This window comes from Syngnathus typhle, linkage group LG1 (genome assembly GCF_033458585.1).
Source record: "Syngnathus typhle isolate RoL2023-S1 ecotype Sweden linkage group LG1, RoL_Styp_1.0, whole genome shotgun sequence".
Taxonomy (NCBI): domain Eukaryota; kingdom Metazoa; phylum Chordata; class Actinopteri; order Syngnathiformes; family Syngnathidae; genus Syngnathus; species Syngnathus typhle.
Window position 1 is genome coordinate 24,608,308 of NC_083738.1, and position 27,517 is coordinate 24,635,824.

Here is a 27,517-nt window from a genome sequence, read left to right on the forward strand (position 1 = left end):
TTTTTCCCCGCTCATCCCAGATGTTGGACTTTTGATGATGGCTAATGGAATTCTTCTTTTACAGTCTCAAAAAAACAACAACAACCTTTTTGGAATAAGAAACGCATTGCTGTTTTCTGACTTGGATGAAAGGGACTCCTCTGGAATTTCTTCCGGAATGAAACCTTCAAGCCCTGGTAAGTAAGATGTTGGGATGAGAGAATTTCAACCTTGACTGTGGCTACCACATCTCCCTAAACCTCTCTGTCTTTTTTACCCCCATGCAGTTACCGGGTGCTTTACCGCTCAACCGCTTCGGCGCGTATAGTAAGTGAACACTTTTCCTCTGCATCTTTTTATGTGCGGTGAAGTTGGGATGCGTGATGTTCCGCCACGTACATCCCTCATCATTTATACATTGCTTGTGCCACTCGCTGTGCACCGTTAACCGCTGATGGGGAAAAAAAAGCGGGATGCAGCAACAGCAGCATTTCAATGGGGGCATGCTGTGAAAGTTTTTTGGACACCTGGAGAGTATTTTTTGGGGTGGAGTGGCAATGACCTGTCATTTGAACCTGCTGAGATTGTGACGGAAAAGTTTAGAAAAGTTGATAAGGAAAGTGGTGAACGGGGGAAGGTGTTTGTCATGGGAGGGCGAATGAGCGCCGCCGACCGTACTTCCGAGCTGTCGCAAGGAAGTGGGCTCCACTGGCCAACGCTCACCCCCCCCCACCCTCTCCCAACATCTGAGGAAGTCTTGGTGTGAAAATTACTGAGGTCGACAAAATCGATTTTCCCCCCCTGCTTATTCCAAATGTGGTTTTCAAGGTGGTTTTTGACACTGGGGGGAAAAAAAGGACCTTCATGCAAGACTTAGCAGTCGTAATATATGGCAGGTCAAGAAATGTGTGACATCATCACAGCAATCAATAAATCTGATCAATTTTTCTCTTAAGTATTGGGTTGAATCATAAAAAAAAAAGTTAGACCCTGTAATGTGAACTGAATATATTACATTGAAAATAACTGCACTATGTCTAGAACTGAGTTGTTGAGCCTTTAAATGTTTTTCAGATTTTTTTTCGAGGGGGCGTGGTGGCTCAAAATAAGCTCATTGACGCACTTATGTTGCAGCCTCCCACACGATATCGTCACGCTAATCACGTTAACTGGCTAATTCATCTTTTTCTTTCTCTATTTTGAAATTGGGTAAAAGTGGCTGACTCACCAACTTGAACCACATCGTCGTATGTAACAGTAAATCTGATTGGCTGTTTGAGATTTCGACATTTTTGCATTTTTTTTTTGCATCCTTTTTTTTTTGTGGAAATCGGAGTTTAGCCAAAAATTTGGCAGTTCTCTTAGCCTGACGAATGACGATATCCGTTGTATGGTACAAGTGATATTTGATTGATAGTTGACGCGCGAGCAGGGGCGTGGTTTCATCATATTCAGCCGACAAAGGCTTGATTTATTTATTTATTTTTCTTCATGAGTTTCAACCCTCGTTTTTGAAAGCATTCACTTTTAGCAATATTATGAACACTCTACTCTGTGGCGTGTCAAATTCTCCTTTTTATGGGGAGTGTAAGTGAATTATTGGCTTTACTAAATCCGTTCCAGTGTCAAACCATGACTGATATTTTGACATCCCTCACGTCACACATACAAAATCTCAAGCCCTTATTTTGAGCAACGTACCCGTGAGAATCACTTTCATGGAGGTCCACGGTTTCGGACTCCAAGCAATCCAGTCCCGTTGGGAAGTTTTTATAATGAGGCTGCACTCTCAGATCATTAGATAAACCTGCCAATTTTATTTTTTTTTTCTTCTTCACAAAACTGCTGAGCTGCCCTAAAATATTGTGTCTGCGCCTAATGTGAACACAGAAAAAATCTAAACGGAGAAAAAAAAAACCTCTTGGTCGTTCATCTTATGGTGTTTATTTATTTATTTACTCACCAGCATGTGTGGCTGATGCCTCCCTTGTTTTTGAAAACAAAAAACAACAACAAACAAAAAGTTTGTGTCCCACAGAGTCTGCCTAGCAACAACTTACGATGGAAAGGGTTTGGCCAGGCAGAGTGTTTTTTTTGTTTTCTTTAAAAGTTCTGTTCTTGTACCTGTTTGTGTGGTTTAGTCCAAAGTTTGCCCCAAGTTTTATATTTCCTACAGAGTGTACAAATAATTACAGTGACTAAATTTGTTCTAATCATGACCTGCTCGCAATCCCCTTTGGCCATCTGCCCAGCAATAAGTTCAAATCCTACTGGCACTTTTAGTGTGAGAAATGTGCCCCCGCCAGGAATCTGTAAAAATGCTGCGCCGGACGAAAAGCGGATCACCTGCGCTGTTTACTTGTGCGAATGGCTCCGCTCGTAAATCAGACGCTTGTTAAGTTGCTCTACGACAATGTTTGCCTTCCGCGGGAGACGTGAACGCTATTAAGCTTGATCTATGCGATCCAGCCGCTGACTTCCCCCCCCAATTAAAGGATTCTTTCTTCTATTCCGGCCAGTGAACGCGCTTGCATATGCAGCTTCTCTCTCAACTCGCCATATAAATTCCGCCGCTACTCTGACGGGTATGAAGGCAACCAGCAGGAAGCACAGCTCCAAGCCCGGAACCCAACAAGAGAAATCAATTTGACCCTACTCAGTTAGCATCGAAAGGGAATTCCAGGATGGAAAATGATTGCAGAGACGCCGAGCATTCTGTGGGAAGAAAAGAGACGTAAGCAGACAGGAAAGTGAAAGCGGGATCTGGAACGGCCATTTTAAATCAATACGCAGACTCTCTTCCTTGGAGGATCGTGGCTAAACGTATAACCGGGAAATTAGGCCATTGTTGTTTATGACAGTAATCTTCCGCTATTTGTAAGATGTAGCGCCATATCGTCCCTTTTGTTTGTTTTATTTTATTTATTTATTTTTATTTATTTTTTACTCACTTGGGTTTGAGCATGGGAAACATCAGGGAGCTGTGATTCACTAACAGCTGAGGCTGGAAATAATGGAAAGATCCTTATTTCCATTGAGAATCATGGATGTAATTTAAATGACTAAAGAAGATAAAGCATACACTTAAAATTTGAAAATACATTTTGTAGAGGCTGTGTCGTCGACCAGTCAGGCCGCTATGGCTACTCTTTCAACAAAAGATTATTTTTTTCGCTCTGGCTGAAATAAATCCTATTAAAGGACTTTAACCTGAATATTCTGCATATAAGTGAATGCATTTTTAGAGGATTTGCTTCAGGGTGTGCTCCAGATCAGGGGTCCCACAACGTTTTTGCACCACCAATCACGACTCACCGGTTTTCTGAAGCTGAGCCGTGATTAGTTGTCGTCACCAAAGACCTGCCAACTGTGATGTCATTTTCAGTTGACAGGAAGTGACAAAATGGCCGCCCCCTTGGATGGATAAAATTGGATGAATTCTGTTGCTTAACTCATATTCCACAAACATAATATTAATCTGAATTTCTTGTTTTGACTAGTGGGGACACAAATATTGTTGTAAGGAAAACTTTTGAGTTGACTTCCCCTATAATGGACTGTCCATCGCGTCTCGAATTATTAGTATTGACCACTATAGCCTCACTTTTATTCTGGTTGTCAATGTTTTCCTCTCCAATGCTGATAAACCCTAAAATTGTCATGAATCACAAATCTAGGGATTAATGATGATAATGAACTTTTTCCACCATCTCGGAATATGACACTCGTGGAGTGACAGTAATGGGAGATGGCATTTCTATTTTTTTAAGGCTTAGAACATCGCAATCCCTCCGTAATCCTGTGTGTACAGTGATCTGAAAGGGAGCACACATGTAAACACCCCCATCTCGCTCTCAGACAGCCCTGCCGGAGCTTGGCCGCTCGGCATCATGGGGGAATAACAATGAGGGATTGAGGGAGAGCGGGGATCAGTCTCCCTCGCGACGCTCGGGCCATACTGGGCTCGTCTTTATCTAAGACCCCGGCTTCCGGAGCTCAGTTCTGCTCGTTTGGAGATGACAAACCAAGGGTAGTGAGGAGGAGCGTCTTGGTTCTCCAAACCCCCTCCCCCTCTCTTTGCTCTTGTTACATGGCAGGGCCTTGTGATCTCATTTTCGCACCACTTGGCCAATTCGCAGCATGGCCCTCTTCCGCTTCATGTTCCAACAAGGGGCAAGCTGGGATCTGTCGAAACCTTTGAACACACCGTGCAAAGTCCTTCTTGAAATTGTTTCGTTTCGTCTTCTAGCTCTTATTCCGACGAGTGAATCCACTTTTTGAGGTCTCGACACCTTACCAAATGTCTCAGGCATGTGTAGCTGAGTATAATGATGTCTTTTTTACTGTCCTGGGCAAGAATCGCTCAATAACCTTCTTGGCCTGGTCATTTCCAGATTTTCTTTCGAAGCAAACTTATCCTAGAGCAAACTCTTGGGTATACTTTGGTCCTCAAAGGCTCCTATCCTGCATGTTTGATAGGTTACCCTCCTCAAACACACCCAAATGATCAGGATTGTTATCCTCTTCAGATCTGGCTGAAAAACACTGGTGTCAAAATCTGGTCCTCGAGCCCTCCTATCTTGTTATAGATGTTTCCCTACCTCTCACACCCAATTGAGCTCATCAGCAAGCTCTGAAGAAGCCTGATAACAATCCAAAATATTTGAGTTACATGGATCAGAGGATGGAAGCATCTACAACATACAGGATAGTGGCTTCTGAAGACCAAACTTGATACTTGTGATCTAGAACTTGGTGGATAGTGTACCTCGAGGACCAGAATTGGACATCTGCGTCCTATAGTATTCTTCAGATTGATTCATAACTTGACCTACATACCTACGACAGATATTAATGACCCTAACCCTAAAAACAAAACCCTACACAGAACAGTGTAACAGTTTGTACAAATCACAGGTATCTTCAAGGGGGTACAAAATTGTTATTCTGGACGAAAACCCCTAAAAAGACTTGTGTATTGTAGGTTTAAACAAAGCCGGTATCCTTCGCTTTTAAGTCTTGTAGTTAAATCTTACCGTAACATCACACAGCCCTGGAAAAAGGCCTTGAAAGAGTCTGGAAAGATCAAACTCCCTCCACCGGATACCGTTCAAAAGAGAATTTGGGAATACCCAAGATGATAGCAACAGAATACTTAAATAAACTGACAGGGAAAAGGAAGAGGGGGGGGGGGAAGAAGATAAATGTGCCGTAGCATTCCGCTACAAATAACTTGGATCGATGTTCAAATTTAATTTGAGGCCAAGGGCCTTTAGGCAAAGTGCAATTCACGTCTTTTAGTTCCCCTCTGGGCCTGCCATTTGGGTTGGCAGGAGATGGACAGACGACCAAGCGCTATGGAAAAAGTTAGCGGTCGGAACGCCTCCGGGTAAGGGGAATACCTTCCTTTCATTCCTAATGTGCCTCCCCCCTTTGATTGGCTAATATGGTTAGCGCCATGTGTCCCTTATTGGATCATATCAAAGGTCACCGGAGTCCTGCAGACAAATCAATCTCTCCGTCTGAGGAAGCGTGGAATTGAGGCTGAGACGATCCATCTAGTCGGAATGAAAGTGGGTGAGGTGATGGGCGGTGGGGGTGAGTGGGGGGGGGGGGAGTGATGGCAGTGTGCGAGGAAGGTGAGATTGAGCTGTTGACTTGGGGAATGTGATATCCTTTCGAGAGTTGGTGTTATTTCTTGCAAGTCCGGGGAAGAGCCGCCTTATTAACATGGTGCCGGGCAGACGTCATCTGGTAATGCGGTGGATTGAAGCCCCCCACCCCAACCCTAACCCTAACCCCCCGAAAAATGTCCAACTTTCATTCCATATGTTAACACACAGAACCAAATCGGTTCCAAAGGTTGTCTCAATGGTGTGATTATAGCCTAGATCCATACAGCAAGAACCCCCATTGCGGTTCTATTTTTCTTCCTCCTCTGAATTTTTTCAAGCGTAACTGTCCATTTCAGCCATTTCCAGATTTTCTTGAGTCTTTGTCCCATTCCTACCAATATATGTTTATGCCAGCACCGTATAGAGACAGGCAAAACAATTAAATGGCCTTCCACCAGATAACAGAGCAGTTGACAAAAAGCCTCTGCGTTTTTTTTTTCTTTTTTCTTTATAAGTTCCTGTGAATATATCGTCTTTGCTGTTAATGGCTCCAGATTCTTAGTCTTATTTCAACATTGTGACATTTGTCTTCGGTGGTTTGCCGAGAGACCTTTATGCCTTGGTTCAGTAAAGTTTTGAGAAATACTTGAAGACAGATAAAAGTTTCATCTTCCCGTTTGGCTTTGGTAGTGTGGTTAAGACCACAACATCCAAGACTATTGAGACTAGAAGTATATAGACTGAGACAAGACCAAGATTTGGAAATCAAGACCGAGAAAAGACCAAGACAGTCGATGTCAAAGAAAAATCATCCTCTCACCAATAAAAACAGCTTTTGACAATGCTACGTAAGCTAGCTTGGCTTTAATATAAATTCGCTGTTTGTTCTGAATGTTAGAAAACAACGATTGAGGGAAAAAGTTTTTTTTTTAATCTCATTGACTATGACTACGGTGTTCTGAGGGATTTTTTTGGTTTTCCATTGATGACAATAGTATTGGCCTGGTCTCGACACGTCTCGATCAAAAACCCAGAGACTGAGACGTGACCAAGTACAAATAAATTTGATTATGAGACCGAGACCCTTAAAAAAGTGCTCTCGAACCAGGTCATGGTTTCAAGACCGATCTGGAGAACTTCAACACTTTGCATTGCAACAAAATTCGCTTGGACAAAGTACCACAAAAATTAGCAACAGGAAAAACCCGGCGACAGCGACGTTAATTCCCAGTACTGCCCGGCCGACGTTTAGCGGTGGCTAAATCATCCGGCAAGCCATTTAATATGGTCCCTCTGAGTGTGCAATTAGTTCAATTAGCATTGACCTCTCAGGTCACCCGGCATTAAATAAAACCCACCAGTATATTTACTTCATTAAGCTTATAAGTCACTGTTTTAACAACTCACCGGTGGCCTCCCCTGCAGGCACGGTTGCAAAGGTTAAGCGTGAGCTAATGTTTGCTTAAGCAATGAGATCCGGTGGCACCATCACGCCGGGCTTGTCACGCCGGGCAAGAAAAAGCGAGAGAGCGCTTCTTCATATGGACAATGAGCTCACGGTTCATTTGTAGATGATCAAAAGGTGTTTCGACGTGAACATCCGCCCTCCCGTTCCAGACAGCCGTGCTAATTGCAGTCAGGCAGTGAAACGTATCTGGCTTGGGTAGAATGAGAAGGAGAAAGAAAAAAAAAAAAGCCTGCAGTGGGAGTCAAAGCCGCCTTAGGCCTGAGCCAAAGTGTTTTAAATGGATTACACCAGTGTGTCATTGCGATTACACGCTCCTCGCAGGGACCACCGCGGCATGAATTGAAGTTGATGGCGTTACGGTGCATCTTTCTTTTCAGTTGTTCTTTCTTACCCTCTAATCTCCAAGAAGTAAAATAAAATGAAATAAAAAAGCAGTTAAATCAACAGTGTATATAATCTCGGCGGTAAAGATGGCCGCTCTAATTGAAAATGCAAAATTAGATTTAAAATGATATTTTCATGCAGAGCCACTGTTATTTCCCATCTCAACCAGTTTGGCTCCAGTTCCTTTTACGTATGCCTCGACTCATCCATTTAAGCATCTTCTGGCCAGGTCCGCCTTCTGGGCGGAGCAATCTTAAAATATGTGTGTTCCCTGTCAAATCATTCTCTCATCAGCTGAAATACTTTTCCAAGTCACTTGAAATGATAAATAATAAATACATAAATACGTAGTGATGAGGCAGTGACAAATTGCTACTCCTGCTGACCTTTAATACACAAGACTCCGCCCACTAATGAATACCACGGAGATTAGGAGAGAAACAAAAACACAAAGCATTAAAAGTGGAAGGGTAGTCCAAATTGCCCTTCCACATATCTCACACGAGTCTTTTGAAACTCAAAGCGTGCTTTATCTTTTTCCTTAATTGGACATTCACAAGTCTCGGAAAAGACTTAAGTGCCCCCCCCCCCCCAAAAAAAAGCCACTTATCCACAATCAGGTGGCCCAAATGTGCCACCCTCGGCCTCTCCTCCTCGAGAGCCAGGCGGGTCTTAAAGGCTTTCCCGGGTTTCCATACCAGCGGAGACAAGACTAATCACTGCACTTGTGCTGATTAGAATATGATCTTAACACAATGACCATTGTGATCGCAGCGCAAATTAGCCATAGCTCGTGGCCAACGTATTTGCGCTCTTCTTATCCCGACCAGCCTCGGGCTGCTATTAATCTCGCAGTGCGAAAGAAATGAATTCATGCGCGGAGGGATTTGTCGGGCTATGGATATGGATTACATTGTTTTACGTTTGAATTGGACTCTGAATGTAATTCCAGCCGAGTGAGATTAAATTTATCAGATGAGCGTGTCTTGATTGCTCGTGCCTACCCGTACTAGCCGTACGTATATACCCAGAGGAACCCAATAAATTTGCGCAAATTCGAATATCATGCGTATAAGTCACGATGGAAATTTGACTCCAACGTCGGGACAACAATATCTTGTATCGTTTATCGTCAGTGGGGTGGAACAGACACCTTTACAAATTCTTTTGGAGATACTGGATTTTGTGGTGAGATTTGGTTGTGGGTTAGTTAATTATCTAGTAATGGAGCGATTATCTAGCTACTCCTTTTAAATGATGCCCCAAGTGGTCAGACTGAGACACTACAGTCAGGTCAACAAACTAATGTTCCAAAACCTCTAAAGAAGGGGTGTAAGACTCATTTTTGTCCCGAGCCGCATTGTATTCATAGTTTCCTTCGGAGGGCCATTATGACTCAACTCGTATATTATATACAGTATAGGCTACACAACAAACTGATGAATAATGAACTTTGAAATCAGACATTAGGAAAAAAAATTCAAATATTTAAAGAAAAGATGCATGGTAATAAAAATTGCTAGTAATATCTGTCGTTTTTAAAAGTGAAGACAATTTGCAATTTTAGTATTGACACATGAAGTCAACGCACAATTTGTCTTCGGGGACCACATCAAATAATGTGGCGGGTCGTATCTGGCCCCCGGGCCTTGAGTTTGACACCAATGTTCATTTGAAGTACTTATTTATTTGTGTTCCTTCGTCCTACCAGCTATATGGACACTGAATATTTGTCATTTTATTTTTTATTAGTAGTCGTAGGTAAAATACTACATCAAGATATATATCATGATTTTTATTCCCCACATTTTTTTCTAAAAATGTATTCCTACGAGTTTTCTGGCAAGTCCTAGCAGTGTCCTACATGTGCCAGCAGTTTCCCGTATTTTTTTTTAGCTAGAATTAGCGTATTCCCTGATAATTGTTCAGTAGCATACCACATGACTACGGGAACAGAAATACCGCACTTGTCTTCTTTCTGCTGACTACTTTATTTCCTCCCAGAGTGGTCTAACTTTGAAAATGTAAAAGCTGCGTTCCTTGTCGCATCAGAGAAAATCTCTCGCTGCATTTTCACGCCGCGTCGCTTTCCACATTCGTCTTTCTCCCCGAAGCTGCTCCAGTGCATGACGTATGGCAAGCGTCGTTTCGTACGGAGCGGGGCGGGACGTAACATCCGCCGTTTGGCGTGCGGCTCGCTGTTTATCCCACCGGGCGAATGAATTTTTCATAAACTGGCCCCGAGAGCTTCATAAACGGCGAGTGAAAACGAGTCAGGCGACGGCATGAAAGTGTTTTGTGCCGCCGAGGACGCGCAGACACCTGGCGGACGGCGAGCCGCTGCCGCCCTGCCTCATTCACGTCTGACCCCGATATCCATTTAGCCCTACTTTATGATTACCATAAAACGTGGCCTGTGTTTAAAAAAAAATAAAGCAAAAAAAAAAAAGCTACACGGGTCTCCACTTCCATTAGTGTCTGTTTTTACTGGAAGGGGCCAAGCGTGTCCCACGGGTGGGTCTGAAACGTTCTCCCTGTCCTCCGTAGTCTCTCTGCAATCAAGGACTATGCTTAAGTGGATGGCTACGCTGATGCTCATGTTAGCCAAATGGTTATTCATGCCGGCGTTGGAGAGATAATACAAGTTGAGTGTTTCCTCACAGAGAGAGCATCCTTCAGAGATAAAAGCTTTTATAACACTAGCGCCGTTGCCCATGCAGGGCCACGGAGAAAGCAAGTTAGGCTCGCTACGGTGAAGATGCCGCAGTACTTCCCCGAACTACGAATACCCGGATTCCTCGCGGATAGATCGAGAGCAAGATCCAAACACAAACCAATACCTCGTTCCGGAAGAGGTGGCCACATCGTCTTTTTAAAACAATATTCAATTTAAGTCGAGTCAAGTCAGGTTTATTTATATAGCCCTAAAACACAGACAAGTCTCAAAGGGCTTCACATGTACAAAAATTGACAATTATTCTCAACATCCCCGATATTCAGTTTCTACGTGCATTTACATGGCCCTTAAAAACCCGACTACTGACAATCTGGTATTTAAAAGTTTATTGGTTGCATGTCAATTTCGTCACTGATATTCCCGTTAATTCCCATGAAAAGTTACCAACTTGGAAAATTGTGACAAAGTGTGCTTCAGGGTCGAAACTAGGCTACATGAAGTACTGTAAGAGATTGTACTAAAATGGGTTCACGATATTTTTTTGTTTGTTTTTCGTAGATTTCTACATACCTTAAGATGAAAACGAGTCATTGTTTTCCCTTCGAAATTCTCAACTGAACCCCTTTTTATGGCTAGAATATGGAAAAGTAATGTCATTCTGTCAGTTGCTAAACTTTTGCTGTGAATTTATTAATCAAACACTGTCTTACTCTGAGGAATTTTTGAATCCATTTGAGCCCATCTTATCTGGAGAAACCTTTTCAGGATAACGCAAATACCAGAAACCCCAATGGAATAAATTGTCGGCGATCAACGACTCAGCTGGTTTATTTAAGCTGCCATCCTGATTAGCTGCCTGCGCAAAAGTGTCTTCAAGTGAGGAGATTAGAATGTAAAAGCGAGTCCCTCAGGAATTTGGGGGAAGGTGGGGCGCTTGTCATAATATATGCAGTTGGGGCGTAAAATCTATTAGCAGCATTATGACAAGCGATCAATGTTGCTTCTTTATTCCCGATGACGAAACGAATACACTCATTAGCCGCCCTGATATGAATTGAAAGCTTTATTTTTAGCCGTGCCGCACGGCGACTCGATAAAGTGGGAGGAAAAAAGAACTATGTGGGATTTGGGGAAGGGGCAGGACTATTTCATCAATTACCACCTTGACATTCCGGCCGCGTCATCGGTGGGAATTGTACTCGCAGGAGATGCTTTTCCACCGACCGACAATAATTGAACTACTGCGCCACGACAAATGAGAAAGAGCACCTAGACCCAACCAAAAAAAAAAAAACCTCGCTCGGCTCCCGTGACAAATGACGCCACACCTTCCGACTGTGGGGGGAAAGAAAAGCACGGGACAAGATTCTGCTGCCGGTTGGGTTACACGGAGCATCTTTCCAGATCGATATCGGTCTGCCAATGACCATGTCTTTGTTCAGGCCTCAAGCGCCTGCTGCATTCTCGCGCCGCCAAATCCGTCGCCCTAATTGGGGAAACGCAAAGACAAGAGAAGAATGGGCTGGAGAATTGCTCATGCGCTTTAGTTATCATTTCTTCCCCTGATATATGTACGGTATATTTTTTTAATGAAGGATTTTAGTTTTTATAATTCTTTTTATCCTCGTGTGAATGCTGAGGTATTCACAGAAACTTTTGAAAGGATTTTTACATTCTTCGCCCACCCCTCGTCATTTCCGGCAGCACCGTTATACAAATGCTTCTGGCCGCTAAGAGTCATGCTAATGTTAGCGTTATTCTTGCGCGCTCGACGTCACGCGCCATCAGAGGCCGGTTGGGGATGCGGAGGCTGAAATTAAGCAGAAAGAAAGAGCCATTAGTCGAGAAACGGGAGCAAAGAGGAAGGAATATATTTCAGCCCCGGTATGAATTATTCAGCGCTCTCCCAAGACGAGAATGCAAACACATTATTGATGCTTTTGTGCTCGTGTATCCTCAGTCTAGACATTTTCTCCCAATGTCTCACTGGCATTTGCGAGGTGATTATCTACTTTTTTTTTTAAACCGACTTCTGATGACCTGGAACACAGCACCTCGGATGCGGCGATCAAAAAGGAAATGTATGAAACTTTAATGGTTCAGCTTAACATTTAAAATGTGAACTCCTCGGCATGGAGAATTGTCGTGAACTGTACCCGTACTTGGAATCGGGCTGATTTTTAATGATATGTTATACATGTTATCACCGAAGGGAAACTGGTGAACTAAACAAAATGATTATATTGAATCAAGCTGATTTTTAGCTCATGTAACTCATATGCTTCGCAGTTTCCGAGTCAAAATTAGCAATTTGCGCCTCGGCACAACACACTGAATAGCAAAACCAAGAATCACAGACATAGGATTTTCTGATAATTAAATCGGCGAGACAATTTTAAAAAGCTTTGCACTCTTGACATACCCGCTAGTAATCACAGGTTGAGTGTTATTTACGCTGCACTAGCTAGCCAGCAACAAGATTTAGCTGGATTGGTGGCGAAACAAGTGGAGTGTAGCTAAACACGTTACAGACTATTAAGTCAGTAATTATTGGCTCCATGGCCTGCATATAAGTTTTGTTCTCAAAAAGCGACGACAAGGAAAGATTGAGAAGTATTGCTAATTGCTAAGATAACCTTAGTTTGAGATTAAACCCTTTATAATGGACTCAAAGACATTACAGAATTGCTATCAAGTCAATAATCATTGGCTCCGGGGCCTGCATTCAAGTTTCATTGTCAAGAAGCAACGACAAGGAGAGACTGAGAAGTATTGCTAATTGCTAAGCTAACCTTAGCGTGACATTGAATCGTTTAATAATGGAATCAAGTGGCTTGGGTGAACGAATACATGTCATAGAAACCTGGAAAGTCTGAAATTTATGTTTGAGCGTGATTCTAGCCCTTGATACAGATCCCTGAGACTAAAGTACAAAAAAATTGCTCCCCAAAATTGGAAACTTGCGCCTCAAATGCAGTCATTGATTGATTCAAAGAAAGAAAAAAAGTTTTTACTTCAAGCCTTGTCATGCATTGGCCAACTAGTACTAGTGGGTGAGTAGGTCATGTGACCCCTTTGTTTAAACATTGATCGGTCTGGAGGTCTGTCACTAAACGCAGCCCGGGTGGCTGAACGGTCAAGTACTCATTAGTCCCGCAAATAGTGCTGAGTGGAAATATCAATCACTAAATCTAGATGGATTGTTGAAATTCTTATTCATTCAAACAATCAGTCTACATGTCCGTCAACAAACGCATCATCAGTGATTGGTCGGTCGTGACTCTTTCACGCTGGCGTTGGTCAGTCAATTATTCTAATGCCAGTATTCCCTCGGGAGAATATTTGCATATATTACAGCTAATCAAATAAAATGGGCTTTTGAGAAATGCATAATTCAGCAGTACAAATAGCCAAGTTAATCAGGCAAAAAAAACCAACAAATTGTTTCCCCTCACTGAAGAATCGTAATCATTCGAATTTTTTAGAGAGCGGCTGCAAAGTGCCGTATAATCCAATCAAGGCCAAATATATGTACAGGCCAGAAGATTTTTACACTCCTGTGACTGTTTTCCCCCCTTCTTTTTCATATTCCTTCTCATAATAAACGTAACCACAAAACGGTGAGTTCCGGCCCCGCTTCTGGCGCAGAATCTAAATTTTTACCCGATTTCAGCGGCAGTTGAGGTTATTGCACCAGGAGAAACGCCGGTGGCGCTGTGATCACAAGCTTTAATGCTGCGCCTCTGCCTGCTGAGCCCTTTGGGGGTCCCAATTTCATCAGCTATATTACATCCCTCATTACCTTGGCTAGAAAGGGGAAAAATAATGTTGCTCTTTATGAACTTGGTTGGCCCCGAGCATGAATGTGTGGCATTTCTTTTTTTTTTTTATATTGTCCATCCCATGCATGTGAATGGGAAGCTTGGAACATTAATGGCTTATTGGATATGTGAGTATGAATTAATAATGTTGTTTCACTTGGCAAAACTACTGTTTTTTTTTAATTACCTCCCTACATGCTGGAAGTGTCTTGGCAATGGAGTTTAAAGATGAGCTCATCTTTGAAACTTCTTCATTATGATGACCTCGTGGGATTTCATTTCATTTTTGTTTTTAGATCAAATATTTCTCACGATATGACGCCTCATTTCCTGCCAGTCTTTTTTCAGTGTAAGGTTCCTCATTTTAGAGCATGTAAGACCAATAGAATGTCGTACCTACCGAAACATTTTTTTTTTTTAAACACATTTTTGTTTTATTGTTTTCATCTCAGCTTGAGACTCTGCATTGTTTAGTGTTTGATAGTCGGTTCATTAATTGTTGAAACTGTCTTTGTTCTAATGTCTGAGTCTTACTTTAGATGTAGCTGTGGTTGTTTTTGAAGTTGAGTTGAGATTATTTAGTAATCAGCATTCGATTGTGGCTTGGGCTACCAAAACGTAGGTTTCTGACCAAAATGCGGAGAAAAGGAGCAACTTGTGGAAAAAAAAGCATTGTAAGTTCTGACACTAACAATTTTTTTTGTAATACCTCAAACTAAAAAAAGAACTAAATCAAGACTGAGAGCGCGCTTTTGTTGGCAATGATGATGCAATAGTCGGTCTATGTCTGTCATTGCACTTGATAATCGTGAAAGCTCACAAAAACCATGCTAGTCACTGTTCATTTTTATCATCAACCTCAAAACGTTCAATGTCTCCTGATCATGCCAAACATTGTTCAATCAACATTTCACATCAGTCACTACATTTCATAATCCATCACATGCCCGACACGATCGTAATCGTCACAGCTCCTTTGCTACGTCACTCTGCGCTCATTAGGCACTGACACGCAGTCCAACACGTTAGGTGGATTTTGCACAGTGCCCATTTTTTGCACCTAGCGATTGTGCTCCGCAGGCCGCAAAAAAAAAAAAAGTGCTGAATGGACAGCGGGCTAATCCTCTCACACTCCAGAGTGAACTGCTCTCAGCGTTCCACCTCACTTCTCATTCCCGCGGAGCTACAAACGGATCAATGCGCGGGCGCTACGGCCTGACTGAGGCAAAATATCCCCGCCTTGCTTCATTATGCATCGGATTCTTGACTATCCCCCGCTAGGATTAGGTGCATGTGTGACAATGATGGTGTAAGCAGGAAAACGCAGCTGGAAATATTGCAAGGTCCCGTGTCTACATATTTTATGTTTCACCATCCAGCCAACATACTCAATCATGTATTCAACTTCAAGCACGATCACAGTTTAGGCATGTTGGAGTCAGCGATAAAGCCTTGGGGATTTTATTAATATATAAATGCGTCATTTGCTTTTCTTGTGCCGTGACCCTCGTTGTGCTTCTGTAAAAGCATTTGGCCCACTGATTCACAGTGGATAGATAGTCTCTTGAATTAATTTAAAAAAATGTTCAATGTCATCCAGGTGTCGACTTTTATATATATATATACTGTATATATATATATATATATATATATATATATATATATATATATATATATTTAAAATCATTAAATACGATTTATTAAAATTCAAAGTGAAATTTTGCTGGTACAAAAGTCCCTTAAATGCATTTATTTATTTATTTACTTATTTATTTATTTATTTATTTATCTTTCTATTATCTATTTGTGTTTGCTTACTGTAAGCTACAAGCACAGTCTGGTAACAGCTTACTTGCGGCAGTAACGAAAGTAAACTGTAAATTGTTACCCACAATGCAATACTGTATGTAATTTGCATATTAACCCATCCTCTAAAAAAAAGAAAAAAAAAACAAAAACTTGAGAATGAAGCCAACAGCTTTTTGGAAATCTGCGCAGAGCTTTAACATTTTCTCGCTCATTATCACCGCATCGATGGCGTCTCACCCACCCTGCCCACCTTCTTGTGACCGCGAATGCTGTGATATTTCAGGAAAAGTTGCCGCCTAGTTCCCAAAGTGTCGGAATTTAATTAACGCTGAAAGACGCGGGGGAAAAAAAAAAAAAGTAGAGAAGCGAGAAACGGAGCATAGCGTTTATGGTGAACTTATGGAGATGCTTGTTATAGTTGGCAAGAATACAGTCAGGGGTCAATATGACCCGCTCCGTTTAACCATGCAAAAAATGTCTTTGCCCTAAGACCTCCTTGGATTTGATTTGTCACAATACAGATCAAATTGAAAACCGAGTTCGAACAAGGCCAGCATTAACATTTTTATCTATTTTTCAAAGTTTTCATTTTTTCAAGGGGTCATTTTAACCCGCCATCATAACAGGAGGGTTCAGCTCAGGAAAAGTTGCTGAAATCTTTGCCGCCGGCACCCAGGTGACCGGCATAGGCGACGAATCCATCCAAGAAAAGCTCGTGCAATGATTGGCCCCTCTCTCCGGTGCACGTTGCACAAAACCTTGAGGGGTCGGCATTCGGAGCGAAGATGACACACTCGGGTGGCTAAAGCGAGATTTTTGCCGCTAACCCGTCGACGGGCCCCGCAGTTCATGCGAAGCGCGGCGCTCGCCTTTGAAGTTTTCGAGGAAGCACAAATGGGAGCGAGAGGGAGGGAAACGGACCCACTCGCAGCTGCTCTGGCCTCCCCACTGAGGCAGCTGACACAGAGTTCCAAAAAACGAGCCATTCAAAATGGATCGTTCCGCCTTTACAAAGAATTGCCTTTAGAGCGAGAGACTTATTCCTCATGCAAACGTTGGTCAGGCTACGTTTCCATTAGGGACATACGATAATGAAAATCAGAATAATCCCCATTATTTTGAATGATATTGAATTCACGATTAATAAAACGATTATTCATTGATTTCAAAACTTGGTGTTTAATCAAAACATCACCTTTATTTTTTTTCTCAAGTACGAAATAACCTCTCGAATTTTCATGCTTTGCACACCTTCAAACCGTGAATAAGCATTTCCCTTTTATCTTTTTTTCTTAATTTGTCGCTCTATTTTCATTATCACAAGTCTCGGGATTTACTGGGCTAACCTGGGACCTGTAAAGAAAATACATACTAGCTTTTGTTACTTTAGGCTAAATGATTCCATCCACTTGAATCTTAAAGATGGATCTCTTAGGTTTGCCCAGTGAAAATTGGTACACATCATAACGCGACCCCTCGCTCCACGGCGCCTCGGCATCCGATCGATTCCACTTTGATATGATGGGATGCTCTCGGAGCGCTTTCCTCCTCTACAGTGTTGAGAAGCCGCGCTGCTACCTCTGTATTCAGGCCAAGATTCCCTCCATCTGCCATCCCACGCGGAAACCCATGCATAATAGATTAATTGTTCCTCACAGCCACACGGGGGCCCCCCCCCAACAGGTTAGTATTCCTGGAGTCAACAACGCTCAATAGGTCACTCGATTCGCCTGGAAATTGCGCCGGCAAATGAATGGCTCCACAACGGACGCTTATATTTTAGTAATGGACATCGTGTTTCACAATTGCACCTCCGTGTACGGAAGTCAGCGGTGCCAATCTGACGTCTCGCTGACAGGCAATCGCGTCAGGTTCCGAATCTGGAGGGGGACAGGACGAATCGGCAAGACGACCCGAGTCGAATATGGGCCGGCGTCTACTTTGCGGTGACATTTCCGAGGACGGCTGACAGTCTTTGAGAAAAGCTACCCTCTCCGTCGGAAATGTATTCCCCGCCTTTCCATTGACAGCGTCTCCCGTGTGGACATCTTGGGGATATTGCTTCCTGTCTGAGAGACTTTCCGTGTAATGGCCGTGTTCTTGGCATATGGCATTTATTTGCAGCAGCACTCCGCGAGTCTAAAAGCTGTGTTTAAACAACGCCAAATCTTTCACATCCTGACTGGTGGGCGGAAAACATCTGCAGCTGAGATATCACTCGCAATCAACGGAGATTTTCCGGGAGACTAATAATTGAGTAGCTTCAAGAGCAATGGCCGAAAAATGGCTACCTCGCCGCTGAACGACGACATGTGGAGTTTTGTAATGGAGGTGTCCTGATTCCACTTTTCAATTTCAACCACTTCAGACACTTTAGATAACGTTCAAATTTACAGACGTTCTTGATTTTTCAAATTATTTGAGGTGCAATTGTTGGAAAAAAAATGGTTTGAAATGGAAGTGTCCCAATTTCACTTGGGCTACCTAGTTGGGTTTTAAAGGTTGTAGTTATGCAGGGATGAATCCCGCAGCCAAATTGTAAGAAAATTAACAAGCTCATTTTTTTTTCCAGTGGCTCAACCAAGTGAGCAACATTGAGAAGATCAAAGATGGCTTAGTTTCTGCCAAGGACATCTTATTACAGTTATCCCTTTTTGGGATCTTTTAATTGCTGAAGACCCGACAACACGAGGGAATCCTTTGCGAAATATTCGGCTCATGCATTCTTATTTTTGTCATTTTCAAACTTTTTTTTCCCTCCCAATCTTGCCTCCTCTCTCCCATCCATCAGTCGATATCACTTAGATGTCAAAATTTAAGTGAGATTTTAACATAGTTTGATGTTTGCGAATCAATCGTTCTTTTGAACGGCTCTTTTGAATCGATGCGAATTGATTCGTAGCTGTGAATTAGGTCGTTTGCTTTTTCGGTCCAATTTCTTATGAAACTTGGGAGCAATCTAGTTAGATATCCAAAACATATGATACAGTTTCAGAAAATATCTCTTCTCCAAAAATTGGGCATGGAATGTACTAGTTCTACTGTTGTGTTAACATGACCAGTAACGTAGCGGGTGAAATAGTCCTGAAAAACAATTTCAACAAAATAATGTGGATCTAATCGTTCATTTTCAGCCCTCAGAGAAGCAATGGTTGAAAATGGAGAGAAACAAATGCGGGCGGATTTCATTTTGTCTGCGGCTTTACCTCGGCTATCCTTACAAAACAGACAAATCAATTCTTGGTGTTGGTGGTTCCTGTTGAGGCAAGGCTGTGGTTTGTTACCATTTGAGTGCCCCACTTTCCTCCTCTTTTCAGCAGGGACAATTTGTGTCCGTCCAACATATCACCGGCCTGGCCCCGGTGCTCGGGCTGCATACACAATAAGTTCCGATATGAAGCGGCGCTCGCCTCCAACACGGGCGCAGTTTGAGTGACATAGCTTGACGTGTTTAGCTCGTAGGCTGTCAGATGGCTCTTCCGCTTAGGAGTTTTGACACAATGAAAGATGTTATATTTCCTTGTCAGCACGGGTATTAGAGACGGGACGTCATGATGGTGAACTGATAGGAACAAGACATCTGCAAATGTTACACTCACTTGCTGCGTCGCTGACAGACAGGCTTTCGGTATGATCTCCAATTTGTAGTCGGATGGATACATGGATACAGTCAACTGCTGTCTAGTCTGTCTGCTATTCACAAAATGACTGTTTTTTTAGGTTCTGGAAGCTGTAATCAACTATTTGCTAAAAAATATATTGCCTATTTACAGTAATGGTAACATTAATTGGTGTCAAGGAAGTCTTGTTTTGCTATACAAAAGCGGGACACATTGATCTGTGGAGTTTTTCGGAAACACCGTGTTAAGTTACGTTCACGTCACAACTTCTCCTTCACTTCTAAGGCAAACCGGGAAAGTAGTTCCTGCTCCTAAATGAGTTCCTGCCAACACGAAGTACTTGAAACACTTGAACCCATCCGACTCTAAACGCTTGCTGTTTGTTCCTCTGCCCTTCCGAGTGTTTTGTCGACGGCGCACCGAGGGCGTCCCTCGAGCCGACCGTTCTCGTGTTTCCCTACGGAACATAACGAGACTCGACACGCTATTTACAGGCCAGGAGCCGGCAAGCGATAAGTGCGCTCGAATCCTTCGTGGTAACCAAACCACGCTCCCTTAACACCCAAACTGTTCTGGGGGGGAACTTAAAACTGGAGCACCTCTAAAGCCTCATTAAATTTTAACCCGTGGACTTGAAGTGACAGCACCCAGTAGAGGCGGCAAGTCTCCGGTATTTTTCTCCGCAGGATCACGGCGTCTTTGCAGAGACAGATGGGATTTGCCAGTCTACGTTTGAAGGAAAATACTTCTAAAACTGAACAAAACTGCTCATGTTTGGGTTGTGTTTTTCAGTGGTGTTCAAACCACATGAAATAAAATAAAATAAATTAATATAATAAATTAATACAATATTGTGACTTACGGCCAGTCGTACGTCTGAGGTATTCCAAATCTCAATGGGTCTAATCATTTCATTGCCTCCCGATTGCCACTAATTGCCTTCAGCTATATTTTTGCACAGGCAGCATAGCAGACACCTCAAGGAAATAGATCTTGGGAAACATCACAATTTAATTTACAAACTGCACACTGACAATTGTCATTCTTCACATTTTCGGGGAAGGGAGGGGGGGGAGCTAAAGAAAATGATAAAATTGACTTCATAGTTGATTATTCTCGGTTTTCCCCAGGACTACAGCTCGGTTTTCTCATGCCGGTGCGTAATTTGACACTTGACAAAGTGTGGTGAGCTTCATGGATGGATGACTATATCTATTGGGTCTGCCAGCAGGGGTTTTCATCGAACCCCCTCCCTCCCTCACACACACACACACCAATATGCTGTCTTTCTCCTTCAGTTATAAACCATTTTCCAGAATGAAAGTCCTTCCAGGCCAGTGAGAGTTAGAAAAAACTTAAATGTCATATAAAATTTGCTTGGACTGATTGCCTTGTTTGGAATGACACTCTTAGTTTTACAGGCTTTAGCAATCATCTTGTCATGGCTGCTTTAAGAAACAAACTGGGCAATCTGCTTTTGATGGAATCGACTATTTATTAAACCCAATTGCGCCATTCCTTCTCTGGCGGAAAATATCCTGTCCTTCCCTCTTTCTTCTTAATATCTAGTATCATCAAGTTCAAGTCAGTCCGCATTGCTGTTGGCATTTGAAGCAAATCAGCTACGGCAGGTCAGGGATCCCCTTGGAATTGCCACCCCCACAAAGAGGTCAATCACAGGGATGAATGATTTGCTTTAGGCGGGATGAAGCGTTCGCTAGCTGCTATGCTAAGCTAATCCAAGCGTTAACTATCACTCTGTGGTTTTACCTGGTGTCAAGGGTATTTGTAGAGGGTCATCCCGCTTGTACCCCGACATCCCAAAGGCTAAACATTGACACTTGAATGTGCCAAAGTGCTCCCTGACTGAAAAAAAAATGCCATTGAGCTAATCTTTTCCCCCTCCGAGCATTTTATGTTCTAACCTGCTCGTCTGGCAAGGCTCCACGCCACCTGTTGACCAAAAAAAAAGCTGTGTGTATTCACAGCTCATTTAGCATCGTATGATAACATGCACAGTTTTTTGGTCCATTATGTGTCATCTGGCAGGGGAATTCTCCGAGTACAGCTTGTAGCATTTAGTGAGTTCATGCTTTCTTTGCCATCTGTCTTGATACGCCGGTCTGTTACCTTAACCCTGTTTGTACGGCGAGTTGACATCTGCTCTGACCGTTTTATATCGTACCTGGACAGATGGGAAGCTTTGCACATGCATCAGTAGAATGATCTTATCAGTAAGCTAGGAATCCATCCAGGCTAAGGCAATTTTATCATTTTTTATTATAGTTTGGAAGTAGCCACCAAACATCATCTGGTTGGGCTTTTGGGTGAGTTATCATTTATCTAGCTAACCAACCAAATACCTCTCCGGCGAAAATCTACCTGCCCAGCCCCTGATGCCGTATCACGGGTATTACAAGCAGTATCACTGACATTCATATTTTGTAGATAATAAGATTTTAAGTATTTTGAATGGGAACCGTTTAAAAAACAGACGGCACATCGCTTTGTCTTTTCAGTAGGTGACAGCGGGCTTTTATCCTCAACTAAAATACTTAAACGGGCGGCCTGCATAAGCGAGACCTTTTCTGGTTGGCACATCATAAACCTCGTCTGACAACAATCTGAACATCGTAAACCTCATCTGACAACAATCTGTCGCCAATAAAAGCTTGACAAGCTGCGGACTGGTCAGGTCAAAACCACCCTCGGTTGCAATAACAGGAGGTGAAGCATGTCATCGTCCCCCTCCTCCTCCTCCTCCTCCTCCTCCATGTCCTCTCACCACAAGTGTTTCTGAAAGAAAGCAATCAATAGAGCGTTTGCACCTAAAAGGCCGTTATTCTGTAATAGCTGTCGTGACAAGACCTTCCAGGTAATAGGTCAGACCTATTGATTTGATCGCTTCATAAACACACTTTCCGACAGCTCCCGACCACATATTAAGATTTTAATAACTCCTTGGCTTTAATTCTACAGGAAATGTAGCTCTGAGAGCTTTGCTGGCTGCGGAAATAGCTCTCGCATAAATCTTGTTCAGCCCACTTCAAGTGTCTGGAGTCATAAAATGCCTCCTCAGCCAAACTGCCATGCCAGGAACTTGATCAAACCGCCACAGCACATGCTACTTGCATTGTCTCACCAGGGCTGTCGCCACGTCAGCGGGTATATTTTGGAACATGAAGTATCACCTCTAGTTCCACGGTAATATTGAAATGTCCGCGGTATAACACAAACTGACGTGGACTCCTCTTTTAGTTTCGCCAACGGTCAGTGGTTTGTTGGTGAGTGAGCAAGGCCATATGCGATGCCGTTAAAAAGTTTAGCCAACCAACCAACCAACCAGCTCATGATTGATGGAGAATAAAATCGACCCATCGGATATTCTCCGTACGGAATTCTCATCATGAGGAGACGGTGCCCTTCATCAAACCGATATTGAGACGATGCAATCGTGCGCTCTCGGTCTCTCTCTCTTACTAATAAGCAGCGCTGTCTTTTTCATGCATGAGGGACCAGCGATCGCCCCCCCCCCCCCCCAGTCAGACAGACTGCAGTGAAGATGGATGTGTCAGTCATCTCATCTCATCTCGGAGCAGAGTCACGGGCTCCCCTTAAAATTGTTCCCACAAAGGTGGACGCCTGGAACAGTCGAAAATATCTTGAAGATTCAAGATTTCGGGGTTACTATGTAAAGGGTAAAGCCCTACTTCTGATTAGTCAAGTCATTTATCCTTTTGACCCAAAGGTGAAGTTGAAATCTTTCAACCTTACCTTATCCCTAAACTGTAACTGGAATCCTAACCCTACCCCCTTACTTGATAATTAACTCTAACCCAGACTCTAGAACTGAAATCTAATTATAACCCCAACCCAGAACTCTTGAAATCGAACAGTATGACGGCTGCTCGTGGTGTCGCGCCACGACACCCCTTCCCCGACTGTCGATTGGAACCAGCCATGGAGAAACACAGAAACCAGAACAGTTGGTTCGGCTCATCTCCATCTGCCCCTCCTGATGTGTCATGTCAATGAATAACAAGCAACCCAAGCCCCGATATCCAATTATGCTAATCAACGGCAGGATACAGATATAGTAGTACTCGCGGCAGGTCGGAATATACGCTAATACTCGTGGCGCTCGTTCCATCGCATTCTGGTCATGGATGAAGGACAAGGTGTCCAAGACACGTCTGTCAGAGCTGACCGAATCAATTCCGCAGTGACGTTGTAAGAGTCGCAGAGGGTCTGACACGTTTCTTTCTGTCCCCTTATTTCCATCGAATTACCTCACCTGATCATAATTCTGATACGTAGTATCCATCCACACATTCAACTGACAACGTCTTTCTCATCGGGTTCACAGATTTTTGGTCCTCATCGATTTTTTGTACAATCACACCCAAGCGTCAGACTCTTTCAATTCAGGTCAGAGCTCTTCTGCAATCACAGGCAGAATGATAAAGTGATCCCACTTAAGACAGCCTCGCCTCAAGTGCCCTATGGATCTACAAAGGAGTTAGGGAGCTGAGCGCACTGTGGACTGGAGGCTAAACACAGCCTGTGCTTTCCTAAAGAGCGCTACAATAAGAGACAAAGCAGCCCCATCTGCTCATCTTATTTCTTCTCGCATTTGGGTCGCAATAATAGCCGCGTTCCGCTCCCTTTGTAGTTCATTTAATTGGTGAGGGGTTCATCGTGCCGCATAATTCTAGACTTTGTGTTCAAAGTAGGCCCGGCTTTAACTTAATCGGTCCGGGCGGCGGCTGTCAAAAAAAAATAAAATAATAAATGCCGATCAATGCTCATAGTTTGTATTTGGTTGCCGCAATTTTGTGCAACCAACTGAAGACAAATCTTAGCTTTGGTGAGCTGCTCCACTCTAGCTAACATGGCTAGTTTCAATGTAAATGTAAACACCATTTTAATAGCATTTCTTACTTGCGTTCTCTTTAAAAAAAATAAATGACTCACTGAGTGATTTGTTGCTTTCAGAATTCAAAAAAATTAATTGAACACGCGTCGGCATCGTAAACGTCTTTTTGGAGCTGTATGCTAAATCTAACTGGAAGTCGGCCATTTTGATTTACCATTTTGGTTTTAGCCTTTTATCCAATCGACATCAAAATTGTTTTATCTGAAGACCTTTGCGATGAAAACTAAAATCTACCCCTGCAGGTACAATTTATCTGGAGAGTGAGTGCTAAAAAAACAAATGTGTTTGTCACCATCCTTCACGCCTACCTGCCTCACTTCTTCTCGACTCCTCCTCCCTGGCTATATATAGACCCCGTCTGATTAAACACCAAGGCTGTTACCGTGTGAGAGGTGGCGAGCGAGAAATAACAGCCATGTGCGTGGAAGTTAAACGCCGCATCAAACACCTTGAACACATGCTCCGGCAAGATGGAGGGGGGGGGGGGAGTGGGGGTAGTGAGATGCTACACAGCCTCACGGTTACTAGCAGCTGTTTGGGATACGGGGAACCTGGCAGGTACAGATCACTTGGGAGCTCACCGCGGCACCCAAGTCTCCCCCTACTCTGTTGGCCTCATTTATTTGCCTCCTCCTACTTTTTCCACTCCAGACACATCTTTGTCTAACACCCTTTTGTTTTGATTCTCTCCAGTCTTGTAACGATAGCACCATCGAATATCTTGCGATTGTTATGACAAAGCTGTTGGTATCTTGGTGTCAAGAAAAATGAGGCAATTAAGTTAGAACCTTGCACGGGGGCAAAGAGAATCCCAGTCTTTCCAGTTTTAGTTGATTAAAATAAATATTAAGAGATGTGAACAATCCAGTTGCTTCCTGTCTGAACATAAGTGGGGGATGGAGGAGCTGGGCAGGTGTTTGGCAACACGTTGGGGGAATAGAGCGGCTCAACAGCTCGTTGGCGGATCACAGGCGGTATCAGATGCAACCTGGTTGTACGCCAAAGCCCCGCATAACAATCTGGCCCATTCTGTCCCCCAACCCACCAACTCCCCCAAAGCCAGTGCCAGACGCGCTGGTGACGAACGGTCGTTCGCTCCTTCCCACGCACAATGGTCATGAATTGAGATTCACCACTTTGGCTGAGCTTTGCTGACATGTGCATACCAGATTCGTCGACTGGCACAAAAATCGCCTCCTAAATGCACGAGTAATTTCGTAGGTGAGATGAATGCAGTTTTTTCATCCAGAGGCTACAGTGTTATGTGAACTTTCGCATCTCATCTGATCCACCACAAGTAATTCTTGCCTCTGGCACCCTAAAAAGCATTTTCTCTAGTTGCTTTTTATGTCAGGACAGTGTGTTGTTGACTGACACACTTATGTAAAAAAAAAAAAAAAAAAAAAAAAAAAAAAAGAAAAAAAAGAAAAACAGATATGGGGTCTTTTGAGGGTGGAAGATTTATTCTTCCATACCACTAACTAACTAACTGACTGACTAACTGACTAACCGACCAACCGACCAACCCTGACCAACCCTGACCAACCCTGACCAACCCTGACCAACCCTGACCAACCCTGAACAACCCTCACTAACTCACTAACTCACGAACTCACGAACTCTAACCAACTAACCCTAACAAAAATAATTAAATGACTCTAACCAACTCTAAGTCTAACTAACTCTAACTCCAACTAACTCCTCTTAAATCCAACTGACTCCAACTAACTCCTCTTAGATACAACTGACTCCAACTAACCCCAACTAACTCCCACCAACTAACCCCTGCAAACTCCAACTAACTCCCGCTAACTCAAACCGACTCCCGCTAATTCCAACCAACTCCGACCAACCCCAGCTAACTCCAACTAACTCCTGCCAACTCGAACTAACTCAAACTAACTGCCGCTTAATCCAACTAACTCCCACAAGCCCCCACAGACCCAAACTAAGTCCAACTAACTCTAACTCACTAACATAGTGACTGGCTGACTAACTCTAACTCACTAACTAACATTTAATTCAGTAATTGGCGCAATTAATCTGAATCTTTGACGTCCATAGCCACATGTGACAAATGTGGTCACGTAACAAATTAAATTTATATCTCAAGGCACCGGTGTACTTCTTTGACACGAGTTACAACTTTCCAATTACCAGTCAAAGCTTTGTTGTCGTCTTGTGGCAAATAAGGGCAGTTTAGAAAGTTGGATTTGTAAATAGCGAACCGCTATGAGACGGGAGTTCAGTCATTTTAGAGGTGTTACTATTTTCTTGAAGTGTTCATTATCTCAAATCTGAACTTCTCACTGGCGAGGAGAAACCACTTAAATCTTAAATATTTATATACAAGCAATCCAAAAGTCACTTATGCATAATATGTCCACTAGAATGTCTACGGGTGAACAATAGTGTCCATGAAATTCAGTAATTAGTTACATCCGTACTCAGGGAGGCATTTATTGTTGACGACGCACAGGGCGACGATAAGACGCCGGCATATACGGCAATAATCCCGACAAATGTTTATTATTTTATAGATTTTATTGTGTATTCTCAACCCAAAGAGATCTGTTTACTATATTTTGCTGGTCCGGGGGAAAAAAAAGATTTAAAGTCCGCCTTCTGACATCAGTAAAAAATCTGCAGTCTCCTTCAATGTCCTTCCATGTCCAGCTGAGACCTTGTAGGGGTTGATAAAGTTGTGGGATGCTCCGGCTCCTCACTGTGATGTATGTTCGTAACGATCACCCCACTCCCGGAGCGACATGTTAAAAAAAACTCTGAATAATCAAAGAGGAAAAAATAAAGTAAAAACAAAAGGGACTGTTTCATTGTAAAATTCGATTTGCAAATAAATAAATAAATAAATAAATAAATAAATAAATAAATAAATAAATAAATAAATAAATAAATAAATAAATAAATAAATAAATAAAATGGAGCCCTGTTGTAAAGTAAACTTAGCCATAAATAAAGAAATAAAGAAATAAAGAAATAAAGAAATAAAGAAATAAAGAAATAAAGAAATAAAGAAATAAAGAAATAAAGAAATAAAGAAATAAAAAAAAAAAAAAGACAACTGATTTGATTATCATTGTAATGTGAGCCCAGGACAGCAACTGCAATTACTTGACACATGCGTTTAATTAAAGGGGTATTAACCAAAAAATAATAATCCCTCACTCGCACGGAATGAGGATTTAGC

At 42.7% G+C, this 27,517-nt stretch overlaps 1 protein-coding gene across 23 annotated transcripts in view; it reads left to right on the forward strand.

The window, feature by feature from the left end:
* The window catches only part of LOC133155156 (receptor-type tyrosine-protein phosphatase delta-like), a 195,112-nt gene that overhangs the window by 187 nt on the left and 167,408 nt on the right, over positions 1–27,517 (forward strand). For all 23 annotated transcript variants that reach the window (XM_061280227.1, XM_061280372.1, XM_061280246.1 and 20 more), the window contains exons 2-3: positions 65–176; positions 267–306. The gene's annotated coding sequence lies outside the window, so the exon portion shown is untranslated. The remainder of the gene's footprint in view (positions 1–64; positions 177–266; positions 307–27,517) is intronic.